Here is a 17,566-nt window from a genome sequence, read left to right as displayed (position 1 = left end):
GACGCAACGCCGACACGGGCATCTAGTGCGAAACTACGATTCGAAATAAGACCAAATTCAAATGTGTTTTGCTTAACGTTTAATTCATATCCTAGCTTACGTAAAAACTACAAAATGTTTCTTCGAGGTGCTAAAATCCGATTAGTTTGTTTATCAATTTTCTCAATATCAACCATCTCTATATACATTTTTTTAATGTCACAAGCGTAGGCTAAAAATAAACTGTCATTTAAATACACAATGAATCGGACATTAAAAGGGAAAAACATTTTTGAGAACATTAAACCAAGCAAATGAACATTCGCTTAGTCTGCAGGTTTGCTGTGGCAGAGGTAATTTTTATTTATTTTCATACCAGAAACATTGCATGGACTAGAAGGTTATCAACTAACTGTGAAGCTCACACATTGACATTTGTCATTTATAATTAAGAAGAACTGGCTTATATGAAAAAGCTTTATTGAACAATAGTTTTTGTATAACATAAATCCAAATATAACAACACAAACACAAATACGATGAAATTTTGTAGTCCAGTAGTAGACTAGGTCACAATCACAAGAAATAACACAAACACAAATACGATGAAATTTTGTAGTCCAGTAGTAGGCCAGGTCCCAATCATAAGAAATAACACAAACACAAATACGATGAAATTTTGTAGTCCAGTAGTAGGCCAGATTCCAATCACTAGAAAACCCCAATACGCTGGAGTCGAGGTACGTTGTCCACTGAAAAAAAAAACAAATATAACGTAAATATAAAGGTAAATTTTTTCTTTGAACAACAATTCCGTCTAGTATTTTTACCAAAAAATCTTATTAAAAGCTGTTTTAAAGACACCTGAATAATTAGGTAACAAGCGTGAAGTATGTAAAGTCAAATATTTTGACCAAGATACGCTCCCTTGCTTTTATTCTAGGATGATCAATTAGCGGAAGCTTGCAGGTTTAGTTGACCACCATCTAATAAACACTTCCCTATCAGCTTTGTTGGATTGCTCAATTATTTTCACTTTCATGAATTCAAATCCTTGAGATTGACATATAAACTACGTAACTAAGCAACCCTTGACTACGCGTAAGCAATATTTCAAACTTTCATTGTGTACATTTTCATCTTTCAAGGATATTCAGAGTATAAGCAAAGGTGGTTTACAAAACATTTTTTACATAAAAAAAGTACTTACGTTCACTCGCATTTGATTCTTGGGGTTCAACAGTTGGCTGGACTGGTGGGGGAGGGGGGCGTCTCCCCCAGACGAAATAGAATAGGCCAAGTACAGCACTGGCAGCCCCCGCGACAATGAAGGGGTGATCACTGGAAAGATTATTATTGTTGTTATATCACGCCTAATAAAGAACCTAATATAAAGATTTTGACACGTTGGTTAGAATTAGCAGCTAATATTGACCAATGGGAATGGTAATAAGATTCCACCGAAGAGTTTAATCCCTCAGTTGCAAGCCTCTGTTTCCTTTAAGCCGTTTGTATATCACAACATTCGTACCCTTGAGACCACGCGAAATATGTGCGAAATATGTGATTTTTATTCCTTGAAAACCGAAATGTTGAAAATATAGGCTTATGAGAAATTATACCTAATACATTTAGTTACATATGAATAGTGGCCCTTAAACGAGCTATTCCATAGTTAAAGTTGGTGTTATTTATGTGCCATCTGTGTGCTGCAAAAATCATGCTTTATATATGACCTATTATTGAAAAAAAATCATATTTCGCAGTTGGCCGAAGGGTTAAAATACTGTAACTGGAAAAAGTGTCACAAGCATTAATTTTTTTTTAAAGTAACCCCCATTATGATGTCCATTTAGAAAGTTTTTGCAGCAGTAAATGTCTTGGATGGTTGATATCAATATGGCTGATGTAGCTGAGATATCATTCTTAATAGAAACGATTTTTATTTTAGATTGAGTCATGAATTGAAATAACAGCGTTTGATGTTTGCTTACTGTTAATATTACCTGTACCATTTGAGAAGATAATTTCAACATATAGCCTATCAGGTAATTCGAGCTATCAGAGTTTCTTTGTAAAGTGAACCTAGTTTGTTTTTATCTCAATAACAAACATTGATGTATTATATTAGGACTACCACATAAATTATACCTTACAATAACTAAATTGCTGTTAAAATGTTTGACTCACAAAATAAATGTAATGATCCTTTCCATATTTTGCCTAACTTCGAGGTGCGTCTAGTCTCCTGGACTTCCTCTTCTTTCCTCTTAAACTCTTCTTCTTTGTGGGAGTTCTTTGTCTTCTTCTTTGTCTTCTTTTATTATTCCTTATGTGCTGTATCTGTTTGTGCAGTTAAATTATTATTATTATGAATTCAACGTACACAATTGAAACGTTTCCTTCAAAATATTAAAGTTGAAGTGAACTCGTTGCTATGGATTCGACAAAAGTATTTTAACAATGGATTTTCATTGAATAGCTCAATGCGTAAAATGGTAAATAATTTTACGAAATATTTTTATAAATATTGTTGTCTATGCTATACAATATTTACCAAAAACAATCAATAATTTAATAATTTAAAGTACACACAACTTTAAGCTCCTAGTACAGAATCAAATAACAGATTAAGTATACTATTTGAGTTTTATTCACTCTTTTAAGTGGTTAAAATTTAAAAGGCTGATGTTTAAAAAATAATGTCCACGATTTATGAAAATGTCCCTATTGCAGCAAACTTGCAGACTAAGCAAATTTAAATTCGTCTGATTGCATTTTTACTTAACGAGATATATTTATTTCCGATTAAAATAATATTAAATTTAATGATTAATTCGGTTTGCTGCTATGGGGAAGGTAAAACGTGTTTTTGGCCAAATTATAGTAAAGAATGAAGTAAATAAATGTGCAAAATTTAATCAAAATATCTTCATAAAAAAGCAAACTACAACGGTTTTCTTTTTATCGTTAGAATAACATGGGAATTAAAATATATACGCCCGCCACAGCAAAGCTGCAGACTGAACTAATATCCATTAGCCTGGATTAGCCATTAGATTTATAATAAAATATTCCCTTAAAGTTGCCAGATTTATTTCCAATTTTTAGGGAGAATCTGTAGGGAAATCTATTTTACCTCTAAAATTTCTAGTATTTTCTGACTTTATGCTGACTAATGGAGACGTTAACTATTCAATTCATTTACATATATCGTGTAGTGATTGACTATAAAACCATGAGATGCGTATGTGCCAGATTTTTTACTATAAAAATACTCGATGAAAAGTTTTTCGAAAATTAAGGTTGAATAACAGAACAATACAATGTATAGAACAGTTTGGTGCTTGTAAGTTTGTGTTTCGCCTGTGCTGTGTGACCTAAACTTAGCCGTCGCCCACCAGTTTCTACGATGTGTTATGTGTAATGTGTTCATTGTCTGGGGACGACATTGTTCCTGGATGTCGTAACAGAGCACCACTCCTTCATGAATCTACAGGTGGTGATTCGATGCAGAACTAGTCCGAAAATATTGCTTATCTCCGAAAAAATATCCGAAAAAAATAATAAGTTCTGACCGTGGTCTATTGATGATTCTATAGACGGAATAAGTATTTCTAATCGGACAAACAGCTGAAATGCTGATCTTATATAGATCAAACACAATACAGTTGATGGGTTGGTGCGGAATAAACTTGCGTTTCCAAACCAAAACCTTAACCCGTCACGTAACATTGTAACATTGTAAATAAGTGTTATGAGTCGAATGTTACAAACAAACGTGGTGTTTTAGATAACAGTATTTCAATTAACTGACTATAGTGACAACGTTGTTATGAAGAGTTTATTTTTGGAAGCCAGTGTAAGTCTGGGTCTGAATCACAACATACGTGCAACATCTGTTGAGAGACGTGCGCCGATCTGGCACATAACGGAAAAACTTGTAAGACAACGTTTTCAGATGAAAGTTGTGTATAGTTTTGTTGATGTCACTTTTACCGTAGGTCTCATGGTAAGACCTAGACCCGGGACCGATTTACTTTTTCGTTTTGAGGTCCCCAGAGGCCAAAAACACCATCCGTTCAAATTCATATAATATATATTTATATATGTGTCCGTTAGCGCGATAACTCGAGCAAAAATGATCCGATTTTGATGAAATTTGGTACAAACCTACATTTATTCGAACGAGTTCGCGAACCAGCATAATCGGACCATGAGAACAGGGGTTTATGGGGGGTTTTTATGGGTAAAAATGGGGTTTTCCCATTTTTTAACCTAAAAACAAAATATTTTGTATTTTCTTTCTCAACCATTTTGTAGAGCTTAAAAAAAGATATAATTCAGTATATTGAAGCGCTGTTGTATGCCTAACGGTCACGGAGAAAATTCAAAAAAAGTGTAATTTAAAATTCCCATGTTATTCTTATGGAGAAAATGAAAACAGTTGTAATTTACTTGTTTATGGATATAATGTTGATAAAATTTGGTAAATTTATTTATTTCATCCTATATACTTTCCCATTTTTGAAACATTCCAATTTTGTTATTTCAATCAATTGAACATATTGATTTTGAACATATTGTCAAAAAACACTTTTTACCTTCCCCGTAGCAGCAAACCTAAGCACTCGTTAAATCTAATGTTATTTTAATTGGAAATATATAACTTATGTTTTATTTATGGAAATATTTTGGTTAAAATGTAATCAGACAAGTTGAAATTCGCTTAGTCTGCAGGTTTGCTGCAGCGGGGGTATTTTTGTAATCACAAATTAGGGTTTGTTTTGAACCTGGGAGTACAGAATGGAGTGAGGTGCTTTGTGTAGTTCTGTTTCAGACCAGCTGTTTTTTTGCCATGACTATTGAAAGCCAAACGCTCAAGAACATGTTTCATTTCAGCAATATTTTTTTTTAGGATTGAACCAAGTACCAAATACAAGATTAATATTCTCAAAATTATACACAGAATATGATGCGGGTACGTTTGCAGTTGTGGATAGCAGCAGTGTTTTTAGTTTAAATATACCTATATTAAAACTCATAGTTAGTAGCTTCTTTGGTGAAATAAGATCATTAGGGAGAACAGGAACAAAGGATTGACTCAGCTATCCTTGATCATCGGGTATCCAATTTCAATAAATTGTTATGGCTAAGAAACATCTGCTCTAAGTCACTAACTAAGCTACAAAATACACATCACTCAGTAGCCACTCTCATGTTCAGCTTAGTATACACACATTCTTCACCGTCCTAACTAAGAAATTGGGTATCTATGCTAGGAAATCGTTTAGACGGGGTGTGTTTAGTAATTAATAACGTTCCCTGCGAACACAAAAATATCCCATTGTCGGGATATAAATCCCACAAGCGGCACCATTGCCGTGGCATGTGGTATGTGTCGGCCGAGACATGACGTAACCTTATCAGACAGGTCAAGGTCACGTCACGCTTATCACCTGCCCTCCTACTCTAGCGGTGCCACTCCCAGAGTGTCTAGGGCAATGATCTTCTTGTGTACAAACTAGTATTTAAACTGTTTTCAGATTACATTTTGTTTTATGGAGTTATCATTCTTGTCGATCCTTACAAGATCGTTACAGGACACAGATGTCACAGATGTCGTTTCCTTCCTACGATCTTAATAAACAAGAAAATACCTTTTAAGCAGTTTTTTTTAGGCGCGGAAACCACTTCAAATTACAAAAACATACGGAACTATATTCTCAAAACGCGGAGCACATTTCTTGCCGAGGAAAAATAGCGGAGTGATATGGACCGCGGGTACTACTTTCTCTAGGCCACCATTTGTGTTGCCAGCTGAACCTAAAAACGTGTTGCATAGTGTTTGAAAGACTAATTATTTATATGCTTTATAGTGACTGTAGGAAAAATATAATGTGTAACACGAGTGAAAAAGGCCTTTGCTGCACTCGAGATCATTCCACACTCGCCTGCGGCTCGTGCGTAAACATTGCTCTCGTGTGCAGCAAAGTGCCACTTTCACCACTAGTTACACAAATAACTATTTATTTTCATATAATGTATCACTTCAAATTTTAAATTAATTTAGGCTTTGTTCTGTTGCCAATGCATTGAGACGTAAGGAATGTAAGGAAGTGTGCTAATCTGAGAAATACACTAGAGATGCAGCGTTTGCCGCAGACGTCTTCCATCATTTTCTAGAATATATTTTGCAGACACTAAACATTTATAATCTCTTACAAAACCATGTTTAGTTGGATTCCCTGCATTCCTTTCATCCGCAAATTCTGGCATGCCTCGCCGTAGTATGCCACTGAATTGCCAAGTCTGCCATTTCTTTGCCAAATGTGTGGCCTTGCCATTGACTCCCATGCCAGCTGTCTGGCACTTTTTATTAATATTAATAACAGCACGTCCACGACAGCCATTATGTTTGTGAAATGAACTTGTCCCTTGATGATTCATACTTTTATGACAGCGCGTTGGTCGTATTTTCGGCGGTGACTTCAGAATGGGCGCGACTCGTGAAATAGTGCGGACGTGGAAATCTCGGTTTTGGGCTGACGCCAGTTGTTTTGGCTCGTTTTTCGGGATATTTTAACAACTTTGTTGACAGAGCGCTAAGTAAGGAATACTTCAGTTGCTTCTGCATTAGTTTTCCGTGCTTTGAATGTCGGGATACCTTGGACTTACTAAAGCAACTTTTCTTCAAATACACCTTTCATGGGAGATAATTACCTCCTCGAAAAGAAGTTCCATATAAGATAAGAATACTTAAAATCTTTAGGTAGGATTGGTTAATTTTACGTGAATTCGTTCGAACAAAACTAAACCATTGTATAACTTATGGTTTTTGAATAAGGTTTGAAATGATTTTTGATATTTATCCGCTTAAAGACATAAGGTCACAATGGATATATAGGTTAAAGTGCTTAATAAAATTCATAAAAGTACCGGTAAGCCATCTACGCAATGGCATTTTTACGTTTTGAAAGGGAACTGTCCAAACCCTGGTCTTGTTACTATCTAACGTCGACTTTTTGTTAGATAGCATCATTAATTGATAGCCCAATGACAAATATGGCATCTTTGTCCAGTAACGATCTTGCTTGGAATCGAACTATCGACCTTCAGATTTTAAGGCAGGCACAATAACCACTCGTTTACGACGACAAAATGATAACAAAGCCATTGACGTGTAAGCAGTAGCAATGAATACACAAACTATAGTTTGTGTATTCATTGGCAGTAGTCAGTGACAGAAAACAATATATCAAAAGAAACACCAATATAAACGATTTTTTGCCCTACTAAGGGCTCAAGCATCCCCATCATAAAAAAGTGAGCGATTAAAAAAACTTCATTGAGCAGGTGGCAGCTCTTGTTATTGTGTCTCTTACATTTGGGGTGTTCATAGAGATTAGAAAATCATTCTGCTTAGCTAAACATTTTGATCCATTCCAGTGTTGTAAAAATGGAGCACTTGCGTTTTGTCTTGATTTGTACCCAATAACGAATGACGATGACGATGAACATGGGTTGGGGTCAGGAGTTAAATGACAGTATTGAATAATGATTAGTGCTAGTCAAAAGCCAATGCTGTAAGTTTGATTTAAAGACCCAAAATAACTCAAAACCTAAAGACCGAAAGGACTATTTGGAAACACTCTGTACTTCCTCCAGTAGCTCATTTCATTAACCACACTTTGACCTACTCTCTCATGTGTGTTCAGTGTATAAATATGCGCAGCCGACATAAAGTCTTAAGACGTAGCTCTTGCTTTATAAGCGGCCTAAGTGGCAGTAAAATGTTTGTATGCGCCGCAAACAAAGCAAAGCGTGTCGCGGGCGCAACACGTGCGTGGCCGTGGAATATTGGCTCCGTCGCGGGGAATAGTCAATAGGCTCTTTGTGGCATCAGGAATAGGCTCTCCAATCACTACGGGCAAAATAACTTGAGAGTACTTTGGGCTGTGAGTGTATCCTTAACTTGTGGGTTAAAGTGGTAGGATATTATGGGCGTATGCTTAAAATACAGGAGAGAGGCAATAGGCTCTTTGTGGCATCAAGAATAGGCTCTCCAATCGTTAAAGACGAAATAACTTCAGAGTACTTTGGGCTGTGCCATGTGGGTTAAAGTGGTAGTATATTATTGACGTATGCTTAAATTACAGGAGGGAGGCAATAGGCTCTTTGTGGCATCAAGAATAGGCTCTCCAATCGTTAAAGACGAAATAACTTCAGAGTACTTTGGGCTGTGCCATGTGGGTTAAAGTGGTAGTATATTATTGACGTATGCTTAAAATACAGGAGGGAGGCAATAGGCTCTTTGTGGCATCAAGAATAGGCTCTCCAATCGTTAAAGACGAAATAACTTCAGAGTACTTTGGGCTGTGCCATGTGGGTTAAAGTGGTAGTATATTATTGACGTATGCTTAAAATACAGGAGGGAGGCAATAGGCTCTTTGTGGCATCAAGAATAGGCTCTCCAATCGTTAAAGACGAAATAACTTCAGAGTACTTTGGGCTGTGCCATGTGGGTTAAAGTGGTAGTATATTATTGACGTATGCTTAAATTACAGGAGGGAGGCAATAGGCTCTTTGTGGCATCAGGAATAGGCTCTCCATTCACTACGGGCAAAATAACTTCAGAGTACTTTGGGCTGTGAGTGTAACCTTAACTTGTGGGTTAAAGTGGTAGGATATTATTGGCGTATGCTTAAAATACAGGAGGGAGGCAATAGACTGTTTGTGGTGTCAGGAATAGGCTTTCCAATCACTACCGTCAAAATAGCTCAAGGTACTGAATGTGTTGTGCTGAATATCCTCAAAAAACTTGTGTTATTCACGTGGGAGGATATTGAATGGCTGTGTCTACTTGAAGAAAGCCTTATTACATGCATAAAGCTGCTTGGATCAAGTATATACTTTCCAATAGTTAGACAAAATGTGATGGTCCTTTATGCTCCGTGCGAAATTCCTCGAACTTTCATACTATCACACTTTTATACTTTCATACATGAGGGTGTTAAAAAGGCATATTCACCTTGTGTATAGGATATGTCTTCAGCCCCAGTCGGTCACTGTTGCCAAACGTAAATTTAAAGTAAGATTTTTATGCAGACAGTAGGTCAATCCTCTTTTTGCTGAGACATGACGGGATTTTCTTGTACGCTGTTGGAGAGATGAGCTAGTAGTACTGTAGTCTGAAGCTTGCCGGGTCTGGTATGTGGTGGGCAGCAACTTGTTGTAGGATTATATTGGTAATGTAAAATATTACTTCCCGGATGTAAAGATAAATTGCCGTCATAATTTGCAAATCGTTGAAAGCTTATGTGCAGGTTTCTTCCCGTTCCAGGAAGCTGGGTATTTTTATAACCGTTGTTACACTATCATTAACAATTGAGATAGAGAAGCAACTTGGCATATTTTATCCCAAATATGAGAGAGGTTTAATGTAGAATGGGGCGAGATGTCTTGTGTAGTTTTTACTGACTAATACCTTCTCTTTATTGAGCCAGATTCCTGATTAACTACCCAATGACCTATATAAGACGGCTAGGTTCAACTTTGAACCATGAAAACGCTACTGACTTTTCTCAGGATTGTATCGTTGACCTTTTTATTGATACTGAAGTACCTTTGCTGTCTTTTTGGAGGGTTATTATTCTTTTTAAGCTTGTTATTCGTGTTGTTAGTATGTTTTTGTGCTATTTCAATAGCTGTGATCTTTAAAAAAAAAAACACTTTTTATCGATTAAAATGACATTGTTGTTGATAATAGTGAAGATAGTTTTGTTTTGTATCAAATTATAGTACGTCCCAGTGCAATTTCACTCTCAATAGGGGGCCCTCAAAATATCTTCTAGTCCAGACACGAATCGTTTATCAATCAGACAGACAGTGAAGTGGAGGTGTTAGTATATGATTGGGGAATAACCCGGTGGGAATCTAATACCAGGGGAATGTCTCCAATAACACAGATACCCGGTCATCCGGCGACTTATACCCTGCATTACCGACCTAGAGCCATCATTTGGTCAAGATTGCTCTCATTTGATAAATGATCCGACCTAGCTGTGGGTGTTAAACAAACTTCACACCTAACAAATCCAATCTCTCTCATGGGGTTTAAGCGATTTTATAAGTTGTGTTTAGTGATTGAATTTCATGGTCGCAACGAATGCTTTTGAGATAAACTTTAATTTTATCCCTGATTTAGGGTTTTTATATATACGGGGTCCACAAGAGATTAGCACAACTTCATACCTAAGCCATATTGTAATTTATTTTACGTATGATCCTGTGTTAGTTGTTTCGGATACACCACAGTGTAGTTGTAAACGCAATTGTTGGCAAGTTTGGTCATCTGAATAAATATTATGACCTTACATTTGAATTGTCGACTTTCAGATAAAAGAGATGAGGTTGACAAACAAATTAACTTCCTTCTTTTCCCGACATCGCCGCGCCCCTTATAATAGGTTTTAACTTAATCATAGGGTAAATAAGGGGCATAGACTACAAGACAAAGCATATCAGTTGATGAATTGAAGAAGACAATGTGAAAGAATTTGTCGATTCTAGCTCGTTAACTCAGAGGTTTTTGACAAATAGGTAGGCATAGTCTTTTGTTCATCAAATAAGGAGAAAACAGAGTGATGTCAAAAAAAACTATGTACCCAGTATGCCAACCTCATCCATTAAATCTGCTAGTCTACATTTTCTATTTTAAATCAAAATACCTATTTGGATGAACAAATTCGGCATAAATATGAGTAAAGCTAAACTTTATTATGTAGCCGATACAACAAACAATGGTAGAACATAGTGCGTTGAAAATTAACAGTATGGCTATAAAAAAACGTATTAAATTGTACTAATCTTTGTGGACACCCTGTATTAAACCAATTGTAAAGTTTGAGTAACGTTCATTTTCAGTCCGTTCCTTGGCTACAACTTTAACATGAGGTATATACTACTCCCCCGTATTCAAAGATACGCAGACCTTCTCATACAGTCCTGGTAGTTATATTCATATATCTTACGCAAATTTAACTCATTCACCAGTACAATTGTCCAGTACAAATGGTTAGCTCCCTATGTAGCGGACCGTGTGCGGCGGCGTGAACACTGCTGACTTTAGTTCCAGGAACTTCTCGCCTCGGTCAACATCCGCTACCTCCTGGACACCCTACACCGACGTCACCTCGCGTGGCGGAGTCCTTAGTGGATTGGGTAACCTAAAGGGGGAAAAGTCGCAACAGTTTCTTCCAAAAAAGGGTTAAGTTTTGGAGCCCATGAAGATTATGTTCTTGCATCAATGTTTCCCTATCCAAAAGCGGTGTCAAATTGTTGAAATGGTTGCAGAAGTGTGGATGTATTTGTGGAAATCTTTGAATTATCCCTAAATTTGACCATTGTAGGTTTCTCATCACGAAATAGCTCATGTTTGAATTCTTGTTGGATTTATTGTTACTCAAAGGGGAACTGTCGGAATAGTCTATCCAAAGAGAGTGTAACGATTTAAGACAATTTAGATGATATTTTAGCTTCAATTTTAGGCATAAAAGTCCAGATTTTAAGTGTTAAACTGTTAAAATAGGTACAGTAGTTGCACAGTGGTGTCAAACTACTTAAGAAAGATTCGTTTCTTTATTTTTATATTGTACGAAGGCGATAAAGAATATTTTCAGCACGTATGCAATTTCTCGGTGGCTTAGAAAATATTCTTTTCTTTCAAGACTGAGTTGAGTCTTTTAGAACTGATCTTATCTTTAAGAAATTGTGAGTGTGTTTCATAAAAGATAGGCTTAAGTTAGAAAATAAGTAGCAATAGTTTCAAATCAAACCAATTGTTTAGGCGAAGTGTTTAAGTCAACAAGGAGTGATTGAGTGATTTTATAAATCTAATTGATTTTTGGCTTTTTATAGTAAACGTTTAAATAAATCAAAGTAAATAAACAAGTGAAGTTGCAGTATTGTGATGTCTAAAGTGATCAAATTACAGTCGTGCAACTGAATTAGCACTGTCTTACATAATAAAAGAGTACCGAATTCGTTCCGGAGCTGTTACATGATTACTCTAACCATAAAACCATTGTTTAACAAACATCAAGCCTAAGCACAGCTGGTTCTGGCCTAGCTCTAATTTGAAGGTCTACTATTGTTATAGTCACACATTAGACTTGCAAAGTTTATTTGCGAGTTTCTTACGAACTAGTTAGCATAATAGAGCGCAACTGTCTCGTGAACATTAAAACACAAATCTTCACTTCAATCGGTGTACGTGTGGCTAAACATACAGTTGGTTGTTAAATAGTTAAATAGCAATGAAAGAACGTAAATAAATGTACAAAATGATTTTAGTTTGTCATATATATTTTTCATATTTTAAGTTGCCCTTTATAGGCTTTATCATCAGTTCGCGATATATTAGGACCAATTTTTTATTCAACAATATTGACCTACAATTTTCATAGTATTTTTTTGGAAGATGTCATAATAGAAATTTACGAATAGTGATAAAGTTAAACCTTGTTGTTCAATTCACCCTCGTCTTTGGAAAAAAAAAAACAATATTATTACTTCTTTAATATTTTTAAATGTAAATCTTTGTTGAGTATGCTCAAATTTTAAACTCTGATAAACTGGTTTTCCTCCTTGATACGCCATCAAGGTATTTTTGCAGTTAGTATTATTTGACAATATGAGTTAAAAAGCTTAACCAAGTGTCAAATTAAAGTAACGCTCTAATAAAATGTCAAACCATGTACGATTGGTATCTTAAACATCCAGAAAGCAACCTACTATTACTTCAACTCGAGCATGGATTGGACCATTCTATTAAAAAAATCATATTGATATAACAAAAATACTATAAACCTGTAGAGGAAACTTTAAAGTTTTTAAGTGCAACGGTAACCCCAATTCAAATTAAATAATATTCAAGCAGCAAATGATATTATATTTGTCGGCTATGATGTCATCATAACAAATTTTAATAATCTCGATTAAAATCCCAAAACTTTCTTTCATGGTAAAACAAGAAGAAAATCCCGATGTCATAGCATTTCCATACTGGTTTAGCGCTATTTAAATCGCCCTCATTAGATTTGCAAGTTCATTTGCGTATTTACTACTGACCGGTTAACATACACGGTTTAAACTACTTGCACGACTCAAGTTATTCGATCGTAGAGAACGACCACCTAGTGGGTTGAAGGTGAAGATCGACTTAGAAAACAGGTGTGGTTTCTTGTTTTATTTTTATTTTGTTGGTGCACTATGTCAAAAGTCTTATTCGATTAAAATCAATGTCAGAAGCCAACTAGATTTTTTTATATAAGGAGGCGGCCAAACGCCACCAAAAAGGTGCAGGTACTTTATCCATCAGTCTTCATTCCATTCAATCTTCCATTCAATCTCCCATTCAATCTTGGGGAAAAAGTAAATGTAAACAAACATTTTGAGACCGATGGTATGAATATGAGGGTTTTCACTTTTACCTGACACAAATGATTTGATTGCTCATTATCTCAAGGATTTTGTAAATTCTTACCTTATATCTAACTTTGCCTAAATAAGTAAGAAGTGTGCTGAATGCTTATAATTGCAATTCTATTACATTCTATGCCTGGATTTGGATTTAGTACTTTTATCAGTAACATCTAAATACAACTGGCATTGATTATGTATCACAATGGTCCCTACCATTGATAGTATGTGTGTAGTCATTGTCCTTACAAACCCGCTTACTCCGAGTTGAACCTCCACGGGTGCCTGGGCTGGGAGGCTGGCAGCGTGGCAGGTCCGGTGTACGTATAAGGTGAGGACGTCTCGTCTGGCCCTGGTCTGGTCTAGACACGTGGGTTGTTGGCATTCCAGCGTAGCTTCGGTGTCATTCATTACATACACGTGTCTATGTCTAATAACAAACCTGTGAATGAAGTGGACCAAAGAAATTCCTCTATACTTTGGACGAATTTTTTAAATTAAATCTGTGTATTTGTATTCAGTTTAAGAAAAAGAGGTTGACGTCTTACATTCACTATTTCCCATCGGCCTTGGTCCTTTGCGTAGTCCCTTTGACAATAGATTAAAGAAGAGGCCTACTACTTTTTAATCGATACTTTGACATTGTGTACTGAAGTTTACACTCCATATATATAGAACTACAGCAAAATACTTATTCACATCAACCGCGTTGAATGATCCACTAAAAGAGTTACTGTAAACTATCTATTTTTCTTGTCCCTAAATTGTTGTTACTATGATGGTAACGACGCTATAGTTGTCAATAAGTCGGTTTTAAACAATTGACGTAACAAAAATTGATAATTTACATAAGTGTGCTCGGTTGGTGGCTAAATTAAACTGCATTTATTTCTATACTAAACCTGGGTGTAGGATGTGTAGGTACTTCTATACATTTTCATAATCCCTTACCAATTAGATTATCTTTACTGTCCACCAACATGAAACATACATGCGAAATTTTACAATAGGTTGAGATGTAGCACCAGCCAAAATCAAAAGTGGATTGTATGAATACTAAAATTACCAAAACTGATCAATTAAATCGTGGCTGCAATGGAAGGCAAAATCCTAATTCGTAGTCTGACATCCACGCTCAAGCCTTATGATCACAAACCTCGCTAATTTTATTTGTTAACCAGAGAAAATGTATAACGGAATACAATCATTCAAAAGGTGTAACCATTTGTTGGAACTTTTTTACGAATTAATATCTGCAACCGACCCAAAGAACGACGATCTAATCGATGGGTGGGAAGTTTCATAAAAAATTATTGTCTAATTTGTTTCTTTTTTGCAGGTTAGTAACCCAGACGTTTCAAGTCTCAATGAACAATTGAACATGTAAAGGTAAAAACGTAACTAATGTGTTATACATTTATACTAAGAATTTATTCGTCACTTAGAACTGCACTTAGAACTTATTTCGTTATTTAGTGCATTCGGCAAGAAACAGCATTTCGTAACTGAGCTCATTTTAGTAATGCAATGCATTATTGCTCAAACAATGGCTTATAATGCAAATGCAATGCAAGTAACGTTTTAGTCACATAGACAGTACTAATCAGCCGTTATAAAATTTACACACGCATCATCAACCAATGCTGAATTCGCTCTCTCCTTTCACAGACACGTCAGCTAATAAAATGCAGATTGTTTATGTTTAATTTAACGATTTTTAAAAACAAATTTCTCCTATGGTGAAAAAGTATTGTAGATGGTGAAGTAAGACCTAGACTCGGGACCGATTCATTTTTCATTTTGATGTACACAGATATCGAAACACTATTCGCTGATTCATAGATACCTTTTATGACCGTGAACGCGATAACTCGATCAATAATGGTGATAATTAAATTGAATAAATTTCATTTAATTGATAAATGTGTTGTACTGAATAAACTTGAATGAGTACGTGAACGAGCAAGATAGGTGTCATGGGATTTTAAAGTTTGTTTAAAATAAGTTTTTTTTAATTTTTCATTTGAAACATAAAAACCCATGGTTGGAGAGATTCCTTGAGTAAACTTTTTTACTTGCAGCAATAACGCACTTTCTAACTCCACCACAACACATATATTTATGTTTGTAAGTTAATTTATTACTACGGTACAATCATCGCCTATTTTCATCTCAAGGCTGAACATGTGGTCAACCAATCCAAACGATCCTACAGATTAAGTATTCAGATTTGTTAGTGGTACAATTTGGAGCGAGATGAGTAATATTGACTGACTACTGAACATCCAACATTGTGAAAGTGTAAAAGCAGATTCTGGATATCAAGGATAAAGAAGAGATAAAGGATGGTGTGAAGAAGAGGTGCTATATCATCCGTGGTTGTTGTTGTTTGTTGGTATAGCTCGAGTGGTCTGAAGGAGTTTGTGACATATTTTGTGACTCAATCATACTGGGTTGTGTATTATTAATCTTATGAAGAGGCTTTGATGAGTGACTTAATTAGGATGGACGGAGACGTCTTCATATAAGAATGAAGTTACCGCTCTACACAATCATAACATACGATGTGTGTATATACATCGTAACAGTGTGTATACATACACCTTTTGATCTATCAGCACTAAGAGTAGTGATACACGTCAGTACTCTATGCTATCACGGAAGCTTTATCTTAATTTCGCTACTCATGCTGTTTGATTCCTCTATCATCGTACCGTTTCTCCAGAAGACTCCAGAGGCCATCTCATCGCCCAGTCATGCAGCGATGATGTAACATGACTCTCAGTAGGTCACGGGTTCAATCCCAGCTGCATGTGCTCATTACCACCTGAACACCTGATCAGCTGATGTGCTCCTGTGTGACCTTTCCCGCCAAACCGCCAACCGGTCTGTAGGTGCCGACATCAGCTGATACCTGTGTTTGACTAACGGATGATGGAAATGATTGTATGTTGAGTTTGTGAGTAGTCGGACCAGGTACTACTCACAGATCTTTTGTAGGCTGATACACCTACATGGAACAGCTGTTGCAAATTATATCAAAACAATTAAGCTCAGTTGAATTGGCTACTCACAAAGTTGATTTATAATCCACAAACCATAATTTCCCAAAAATCTTTGTCTGTATAGTTAGTCCAACATAGAAGATTCTACAACTTACAATTGTGGGGGTTTGAGCTCGAAATTGTTTAAAAGTTGGCTTATCCGAAAGAAATCAGTAATTGTAATCATTGCACTCTTTTGGTTTGATTAAAATGTGCAATTTCATTCTAAAACCGAGTTTAAAAAATAACATAGGAATATAATGTGTAGTTAGTGTCGTTATCTCCTTAGACAAAAGTGGTATTTACAATGTTAGTAGTTTCAATAGGTTTTGGATGACTTAGGATTTTTGAGGAAAGTAAAGTTGGCAGAGAGTGAAGTAACTTTCAACATCATTCATATTTTCTAAGTAAAGCTTAAAGTCATTAATTTTAATTCAATTCCTTAAAGTATTTACCTTCACTTTGCCACCTTCAACTGCGGTATGAGTTTTCAACTATTATTACGGTAATTTGGGACCTGTTTCGTATAGCTAGGATAGTACAAAAATGTAATAATTGATTAATATCTTACAGTTTTCTGTGTCTTTATTCTGAAGAAGACAAATATAAAAAAATGACCAATAATTATTTATTTATAATTGATATAGAACGTTTTAGTCTGTCAATATTTTCTTACTTTAATATACCATAACTCTTTTAAATATTCATATTTCAATTTTTAGTCAGATTCAATCGTGTTTGCAAGAGACTTAAAAGTCTGATTTGACAGATGCCTAAATATTCTGCATTCTTGCTCTCCACAATTATGGCGAAACAAACTATTAATTGCAATTTTTTGGACTGTGGATATTTTCAAATAGAATACAAATTTTCATATATAATAGAAAAGTCTATATCAGGTATATAACGCGATCTCTAGTGGCCTTTTCTACCGATACATAGATAGCCTAGATGTACAGTACTTAAGCAGCGTCACATGTGATACAACATTGTCTGTATCACAGTTAACAGTGAGTTAACAATGATGTATGGACTGTGTCACCACAATTATACCACTTGAC

At 35.6% G+C, this 17,566-nt stretch overlaps 1 protein-coding gene and 1 long non-coding RNA gene across 10 annotated transcripts in view; one reads left to right on the top strand and one right to left on the bottom strand.

The window, feature by feature from the left end:
* The window catches only part of LOC128993328 (basement membrane-specific heparan sulfate proteoglycan core protein-like), a 357,588-nt gene that overhangs the window by 34,009 nt on the left and 306,013 nt on the right, over positions 1-17,566 (top strand). The window lies entirely within an intron of this gene.
* Positions 575-2,363, bottom strand: LOC128993329 (uncharacterized). Its single transcript, XR_008490752.1, has 3 exons — positions 2,170-2,363; positions 1,190-1,320; positions 575-731 (listed from the first exon to the last, which is right to left on the bottom strand). It is a non-coding gene; the product is annotated as an uncharacterized LOC128993329 (long non-coding RNA).

This window comes from Macrosteles quadrilineatus, unplaced genomic scaffold (genome assembly GCF_028750875.1).
Source record: "Macrosteles quadrilineatus isolate MER2022 unplaced genomic scaffold, UCM_ALF_1.0 Scaffold_4__1_contigs__length_99947679, whole genome shotgun sequence".
Lineage (NCBI taxonomy): Eukaryota > Metazoa > Arthropoda > Insecta > Hemiptera > Cicadellidae > Macrosteles > Macrosteles quadrilineatus.
This window is presented reverse-complemented; position numbering and strand designations above follow the sequence as displayed.